The 9,295-nt window shown below is 38.6% G+C and overlaps 1 pseudogene; it reads right to left on the bottom strand.

Annotated features, from left to right (window-relative positions):
• Positions 1-8,863: 8,863 nt before the first annotated feature.
• On the bottom strand, positions 8,864-8,964 carry LOC143545467 (small nucleolar RNA R71; annotated as a pseudogene).
• Between the last annotated feature and the right edge of the window lie 331 nt (positions 8,965-9,295).

Genomic DNA, 9,295 nt, shown 5'->3' with positions numbered 1-9,295 from the left:
TAAACGGGGTGGTTTTAGTCTAACGTCAGACGTAAGTTATAGTAAGTTGATTGAGTTCATTCAATGTCGTTTTAAGTTAGGTCATGTATATCAACTATCATACAAGATGTCGTCTTACGTCTATCCTGTTGATATAGATGATGAGTATGATCTAAGTCTCTTTTTAAAACGAATTCAGAAAACTAACAATTCTGAAGTTGTCTACTTGTATGTGGTTGGAGAATCTTGTTATCGTATGTCAACACAAAATGTTGAGGGTTCGATGTCCGAAAAGCTACCGATCCCTGATCTGAATTCCCAACCGATAGAGTTATTACCAGATTTGAATAAACCAAGTTACGATTTCGGTGATTTTAGCCCTAGTGTGTCGATCGAAAGCAGACAGTCTCTTGATTTAAATGTTGGGTTAACCCTAGTTGAAGTTGACAGTCCTTCCATGCCTAAGGAAAGAGAAAAACTCAAAGAGAGTATGATGTCGACAAATCCTATTTTAAGCAAGTTGTTTGTGAATAAAGAAGAGTTACAATTGGAGTTAGGAACGATGGAAATAGCCTAGGGCTTTGAGTTCATCACTTCCCAATCTAATAAGCAACAACTTGAAGTACGTTGCATATCTGAAGATTGTCAATGGAGTTTGCGGTCACGTAACGTAAAAGATTCAGACGCATTTTATGTAACGTCTTTAAGTGAAGTCCATACATGCTCCAAGACTTCGTTCATCCTCATCATCGCAATGCTAACAGAAAGGTGGTTGCACATTGCATTAATGACTTGGTTAAGGACAACTAACATAACATTAAAGGGAAAGATATTGTGAACATATTAAATGAAAGATTCATGGCTGACAAACAAGCTTGGGCAGGAAAAGTTTACGATGAATCTTTGCTTGTTGGTACCTCTGACGAATCATTTGGAAGACTTCCAATTTATTATCACAATTTAGAATTAGCCAATCCAGGAACTCGTACACATATCCTCAGAGATGGCTCAAACCATTTTGAGATGTCATTTGTTGCCATTGGCTCCGCTGTAAGTGATTTTTATTAGTATAATTCACAAGTTTTTCTTATGTTAACAGACTCATTGTTTAGCTATTCATTTCAGATTCGAAGTTTTGTTAGGTGTTTGCGGCCTGTGATTATTATTGACGGGGCACACCTAAAAGGTAGCTTCAAAGGGACAATGTTTCTGGCCGTTGGTATGGATGGTAACAACAAAATATTCCCGACTGCATTCGGTGTAGGTAAGAGTAAAAGTAGTGACTCATGGACGTGGTTTTTAAGTAGACTCAGAGAATGTGTAGGTGATCATCCCAACCTAGCTATAATTTCTGATCGAGCAAAATCAATTGAGTTAGGCATAATGTAGGCATTTCCCCTTGCGTATCAAGGTTTTTGCTGTAGGAATTTGATGGTCAACCTAAGGTTACGTGGCAAAACTCAACAACGAATATATTGGGCAACATGAAAAGCTTATAGGAGATCTGATTTTAAGCGAAGTTTTAACTTACTTTGTTCAAACCAGCCGTCTGTGAAGGATACCCTTACGAAGATCGGTTTCAGAAAGTGGGCTAGATTCTATTGTCCTGTTTGTAGGTATAATATAATGACTTCAAATAGTACGGAATCTGTAAACGCTTTGTCTTTACAGGAAAGAAAATATTAAGTTACCAAACTAATGGACTACTTTGTGGAACTACAAAGAAGATGGTTTTTTGAAAGGAGACAAGACGTAGGTAACCTTTGTTTTATGTATTTAATATAGCTACAACCACTAGAAATATGAGTTAACGGCAATCATTATAACAGAAAAATGGACTCACTCACTCTCAAAATGGGCTCAAAGTAGAACAATACGGAAAATGGAAAAATCTCGGTCGTGGAAGGTAACGGGCATAGACGAATATCATTACAATGTGGACGACGATGGCAGACGATGCGTTGTTGATTTGTTGAATCGAACACGTGAATGTCGCAAATGGCAGGTCTCAAGGTTACCATGTGGGCATGTAATCTCAGTTTGCAGATTCATGAAGCAGCGAGATTGTAGTCACCTGGCAATGGATTACTATACCAAAGAATTTGTTGTATCTACCTAAATCCGCTACCAAATGAATCTGAATGGGTGGTGCCGGAAAATCATGTACCTTTACTACCACCACTTATGGAGAAAAGACAAGCGGGTTGACCACGGGAAAATAAACACATCCCGTCTCGTGGTGAGGTAACGGGTCCGAGTTTTTGTACCCGATGTCATGCAACTAGTCACAAAACTGGAAAGTGTAAACAACCACTAGAATCTCAGGTGCTCCGATCAAGGAAGAAGGCAAGGACATCTAACGTGGGTAGCAGTTTTCATGAGACCGACGCGACCCAATCTCAGGCAATGACCGTTGATTTAAACGCTTTCTGATTCAAGTTATGGTGAAGAGTTAACACGATTAGTGACGTCGTGTTTGTTTTTTTGGGTTGTTCAAATGGTTATGTTATGGATGGTTGTTCAAATGGTTTATGGTTTTTTTGGTGGTTGTATTTTGAAACACGTATCAGGTAGTATTATGGTTCAAAAATGGTTGTAATTATATTTTGGATGCTTAGTTATCTTTTTTTAAGGGTTTGGTTGCATGCATGGGAATATGTCCTTATATATCAAGGTGGTGTGCATGCATGTATTTTGTTTCCATGCATGGTTATGGGTGTATCATGTTGGGAAAACCGGTTAGTACAAACGAACCATACCATACCATACCCAGCAAAACAAATAGTATACATCTAATTTTAAATGCTACTTAATAGACATAATATACATCCCAACCAAGGATATCCTAAATCTAATCCTGGCCTAAAGTCGTGGTCGTAGGTTGGTCGACGTTATTAAATTCCGGCCTTTTCGGCTGTTCAAACTGCTTTACCTTGTTTTCAAACAGCATGTGTGCAAACTTCCAGCGAAATTCCATTACCACCTCAGCCGTAACCTTAGGATTATGCTCATCCGTTCGATATACGTCCTCACCTCTTGTTAATGTAAGGCCCCGAACCCCGGGAACCCCACAGTTGGTAATCATTCGTAACACTTTTAAAATAATTAAACTTAAAAACAATTCTTTTCATTAAAATAAGCATCACAAAGTATAATTCGGCGGAAAACGTAAATAAGTAAATGAGTTCCCAAAACCCAGGCATTTTGCCCAAAATCAATATAATTATCTTTAAATAAAAACTTTTTAAAATAAATGTTTAATAACATAATCTTCAATTCCCATATGCCCTTCACCGTCCAAGTAGCTTCGTGCACGTCCAAGCGATAAGGCATCCTTTTCCTAACCTGAAACTCACACTAACATGCACACAAAGTCAGCTTGAGCTGAGTGAGTTCAAGTTTTAAGTAAATGATATCAATAGTAATAATTGTGATAGTCATACCAAAAGTTTAAAAAGTAAAAGGGTGCATCCATCAAATCATCATTACCGAAAACTAAACATCCTCATACATACATATACAAAATGTATATGTAAACATCCTTTCAATTACATCCCTATATATATAACAGTATATATATATATATATATATATATATATATATATATAACATCCACGTATAACATCAGGGTTGAGCAAACGTACGACCCAAACACGTAACATCAGTGCATGCAAACACAAAGTAGGCATACACAATATCAGTAGTCGAAACGACTACAATATCGCCAAATATAGGCCAAGCAATAATGTATATATATATATATATATATATATATATATATAACATCCCAAGGCCTACCATATACTAGCAAGCCTATATAAATTCGTTTAAAACATTTCATCGTGTAAGAAAACACTTAGGCGTGCATGCTAGCCCAAAAGTAAAAAGAGTAAAAAGAGCATCATGAACTCCCCTGAAATCAATCGAACACCTGCAACGAGCTAGGAAATCCCTAAGTGCACAATCACAAGCAAGGGCCTGTAAATTATACACAACGCGTTACTAAACTAGACCGTAAGAACACTCTTGCCTAATGGGCCGTTCAAGCCCAACACTTTGGTCCAAGGCCCAACAACTTGGCCCAAGGCCCAACACTTGGCACAAGGCCCAACAACTTGGCCCAAGGCCTAAGGGTAATCAAATCGGGTCGGATACACGTGTAATAAACCTTAAAACCATTTGTTAAATGAATCAGCCCCAAATGGACCAAATTCCATTTTAAATCTTTTCATTCATCAAGATTATGTCACCCGAGTTGATAGGGTTGACGGTTCCTTTTTACAACTCTCACTTTAACATTTAAACGAAAATTTGCTCACCGCCGACTCGATTGACAAAGCACTAACCAAAACAGCCCCGAGCATCAAAAAAATAATTTTCCACAGCCCTTAAACCCCCCTAGGGCTGTATGAACTGATTCGGTCGGTCACCCGATCAATTAACGCATCAAACTCAACAATTTGCAAATCTACAACCGATAAACCCTAGTTTTCAAACTAAAATCGATTGACCAACCTAAACACCTCCAATGACCACGAAATTTTAATATGATGTAAATGCCATACCTGGGGATCTTTCTACACCAGAAACTCTAATTTTTATCCACGGGAAGTGGGTCAATTACACCTTGGCCGAAAATCTGTCCAACGAAAAGTTCGGCAAAATTGAGCATCAAAAAGATTAGGGGTGAACAAAAAGAGTGTTGGGGATTGTAGTACATACCTTGAATTACTTCTAGGAGCTTGGAATCGATCAAAAAGTCGAAGCAAGGAAGGGAGGGAGCTGGTCTTCTTGGCCGATCGGACAGGCTGCTACTAGGGTTTATTTATTTATTTTTATTAATGTTATAACATAAAACATTTTCATTCTAGCCCCCGAAAATTTAATAATAATGCAACTTGGAAGAAATGTTAAGCGATTAGACGTACCGGGATGACGTAAAGGCTTCCGAGAAACGTCGGATAAATCCCGAGAATTATACATACTCTACAAGCTTTAATTCTTAAAACCGGAATTTACGGGCGTTACTGTTAAACGATCAAGAAACAAGCAAACCCACACACCACATTCGCTTAAAGTTGGAGCTTGGATAGGTACCTTTGATGGACAAATCCTCTTAAAAGGCGGTTCCCTATATTTTTCCCCATCTTGTATCCATTACTTGCAATCCAAGCTGGGAAATTTGCGTCCAGAAAGCGACAACATTCATCTCTTTCGTTGTCAACGTATCTCTGGAGACTGTTAACCCAACATAAAGTAACTAGTGTTAGTCAACTAAATTATTGGTTACTTTAAAAACCAGGCACTCATCTCACCTGTCATATATAGTCAACGACCAAGCATTCATATCAACACAAACAAGTATCCAATGTTTATGAGGGATGTTGATAGGAATGTAAAACTGGCATGATAAAACGCATCATATAAAGCATAACACAAAGGGACCCTAACAGTCTAACACAAAGTATATGGATTCCTTACTTTCTCAACACCTTCAAAAGTTGGGAATGGATGCATTGTTCCATCCACATATTTAGATTGCATGGTATGGAATTCCTTTAACACAATCAACCATTCCGGTGACAAGATGGTCCAGTTCGATCTCGGCACTATTTCAAGTAGCAACATGTAAATCCATAGCTTCAAATGCTATTCAACAATAAAAACCGACTCGTATTAATAAATTAAGAATTTTATTATTTGAATGTTCATAATATCTATTTACCATCACGTTTATGGCTACTTACCATTGTATCCAACCAACCACCTTATTGTGTCCCGATCAGTCTCCCCCATAATTCAAAGTTCAGGGACAAGCACGGTTCAATGGAAGTGTAAGTAAATAAATTTTGTTTTTTGGCATATTCATTGATGAGATCTTCTGAAAACTCGTTGTCATCTCGATTTACCCTGACCCTTTTCTTCAAACCACTTCTAATCGGTTCATATGGTGATAGTAACGCCCTAGCCAACTTGCATTTTCTTTTTGGTTTTTCCGCGACTATAGGCTGCCAACAAAATGGGGGATTATATAACGCCGTAGGACATAGAATTTATTTGACACTATTAGTGACGCCTACTTACCATCGGGGTTACTTGAAGAGCGGAATAAGCAAAAATAGGAACACAAAATCGAACATCCAACTCGTCAACCTCCAATTCTGAACCGGTCTACAACAAACGCAAAAGCGTTTGTTAATATTTATTATAAAGGAGTAAAGGTAGTTATACGTTGGTTACTAGCTAGAAAATACCTCGTCATCCGCTGACGGGTGGATTGTAGCACTACCCTTAAGTGTAGTATTTCTCGTTAAAACGTGTGCGTTTATGTTTAATTTCACGAATTTGGATTACTACACTTTGTTGTGCATTTGTAGGTATGAGGGCTAAAAATGGCGATTCAAGTGAGCTATGATGGAAAGGATAAAAGAACTCGAGAGTTGGTGATGGAAGTCAACAAGTCAACAAAGAATCAAGGAAGTTGGAGCTGAGGTTACTGTAGCTTACGGTAGCCACCGTAAGCTACGGTAGGGTTCCAGCGTAGTGGCCTAGCGTAAAAAGATTGATGCTGGTGTAGTGGCTTTCAAAGCCTCCGTAAGCTACGGTGGCCACCATAGCTTACGGTGGACCCTGACGCAGAAATTGTAACTGCCTTTTAAGGCCGTTTTGGGATGACTTTTGGGAATCTTTTTCATAGTTTTCGTTTTGGAGAGACTTGAGAGGCGATTTGGAGGAGCTATAACTCAATTTTGAGGTGTTTAAACATTGGAGACTTGTTTTTGATTCATATGCACATTGTAATCGAAGGGATGATGACCCGAATCATGCTCGGCTAAATTCCTTTGTGTTTTCCCTCGGATTGTAAGGTTTCGTATGGTTTGTTAATTGAATGTTTATGCGATTGCTGAGATGGTACTTTAGTATTATTGATTTCATAATTATGATGTCTATGTATTGATTGATAAGTTGTTAGTTTGTTTAATTCGTGTTCTAAACCGTCAGTTCTTGGTGCTATAGGCAATCGGGATTAATCAGGTGGAATTCAGGGTAGGATAATCTAATTGATTTTTGAGTGATAACCTTGCAATTGTAATCCAAGTACTTAGTCCTCAATATTATCACAATTATTTGCATATTCATGAATTATGATTTATAGTTCGTCTCAGATTAAACGTTTACATTAACATTCATTGAAACCTGAAACCGAGGGAGAGCATATTGTCTCATCTTTTTTTTTGGTGACAAATTAACTACTAATCGTATTAATTGTTTATTGGATTACATCGAAACAGAAGGCAAGAAGGCAACAATCTGCGCCGCTACCCCTTTTTGAATCGCAAACACAATCTTTTAAAAACTATATTTGCTGATCTTTGATTGAAAAACCGTGTTAAGTGTTTTAGTTAATTTTCGTTAATCAAACAAAACAACCAAAACTTTGAAATTTCATTTTCTGCATTTAGTTTAAATTTAGTTAATCTTTAAAACTACTTGGTAACACATATTCCACAAACTCTTCGTGTTCGACACCCATTTACCACTATCTAATTAGTTGTATTTGGTTTATTTTTGCGCGAGTCTTCGACCTTGTGTCAAATTTTGGTGCCGTTGCCGGGGAGTAGTGCGCAACGTGTGTTATTTTTGTAGTTTTTGTTTAGTTGTTTATTGTCAGTTTTACGCGGGTTGTGCTAGTGTGCAGGTACTTACAGGTATATGCATACAAGACGCTCTCGGTCTTCATCACCGTTAGCGTTTGATCTTGAAATCGAGAGAACTTTTCGTCAGAACCGGATTCTACAGAGGGAAAACAAAGTTATCGGGTCGCCAAGCACAAGAAGTCGAACAACTGATAACACAATCATGGCTTCGGAACAAACTGTACCGCCGATGCCACCACCAATTAATTCACAAAACCAACCATCTACTGTACCCATTACCACCACCAATTCCACAAGTGAACCCACTTTAGTTGCGTTTAGCTTTCAGCCACCAGTTAACCTCCCACCCTTAACAAACTTCATGCCTATTCAAGGGCAATCATCAAACTCACCACAACAATCATCCTTCCAATCTCAACGAAATCCACCTTATCAACAACCATACACATTTACCCAAGACCCACCCATAGTTCATACTTCACCGGGTCAAAGATCGGACCCGCATTTGTTTGGTGGGCCATGGTATGGTGTTGGAAATGAAGGATATGAAGAGTTCAAAGAAGGATATTCAAGTGGGGTTGATGGGAATCAGTTGAGGATTCAATGGCAGTTTGGGTATGGATCCGATCTTCAACCGCAACAAGTACAACAATGGGGTGGACCGAATGTCAATCAAGTACAACAACCACAACCATTGCAACAAGTTCCACAACAACTGCAATTTCAACAAACTCAGTTTCAACAACCAAATCCCCAACCGCAATTTCAACAAAACATGCAACAAAGGCCCGTTTACCGACAAATGGGTCAACCAAGAGTACCATTGGGGGTACCAAGAAGGCATGCAAGGGAGATGGTTAGGGGAATTGAAGCTCATTTTAGACCGATCATCACCAACAACCCATCTCCGGTGGTTATTCCTCAAAACCAAAATGGAAGAATGTTTGAGGTGAGAACTAATGCACTTCAAAGTTTACCAAAGTACAAGGGTCTTGCAACGGAAGAACCCTATTTTCATTTGGAGGCATATGACTCTATTTGCAATACGATAGGGGGTCAAGGTTTTACACTGGATGAAGTGAAATTGGTTTTATTTCAATTCTCGTTGGAGGACAAGGCAAAAAGATGGTTTTATACATTGCCATCCGCATCAATTTATACTTGGGCCGAGATGCAACAAAGGTTCTTAGAAGAGTTTTACACGGCCCAAAAGACAAATGATGCGAGACGAAGTTTGAGATCTTTCCAACAACAATCGGGTGAAATGTTTCATGAAGCATTCGAGAGGTTTAATATGATGATCAAGAATTGTCCTCATCATGGTATAGCTCTTTGGGAGTTGTTGAATGCTTTTCATGAAGGGTTGAATGCGGAAGTTGAACGGGATTTGATGTCCATCACCAATGGTACTTTTGGTACCAATTATTTACAAGATGATTGGGAATTTTTGGAGCAAATGTCGGTCACATCAAAGAGAAAGGCTCAAAATGCTAAAAGAGCAAGACCGACAATTGGAAGACCGCAAGTTCATGCAATGGAAGATGTGGGGGGTACAAACCACTAATCAAAGAATTGATGTTTATACCAATTTTAATGAGTTGGGTCATGGGGCTGATGTGTGTACGATAGGTCAAGCACAAGTTGAGGAGGTAAATGC

The sequence above is a fragment of the Bidens hawaiensis genome, unplaced genomic scaffold (genome assembly GCF_021521415.1).
Source record: "Bidens hawaiensis isolate Kalapana, Puna unplaced genomic scaffold, B.hawaiensis_p1.1 tig00013977_1, whole genome shotgun sequence".
NCBI classification, from domain to species: Eukaryota; Viridiplantae; Streptophyta; class Magnoliopsida; order Asterales; family Asteraceae; genus Bidens; species Bidens hawaiensis.
This window is presented reverse-complemented; position numbering and strand designations above follow the sequence as displayed.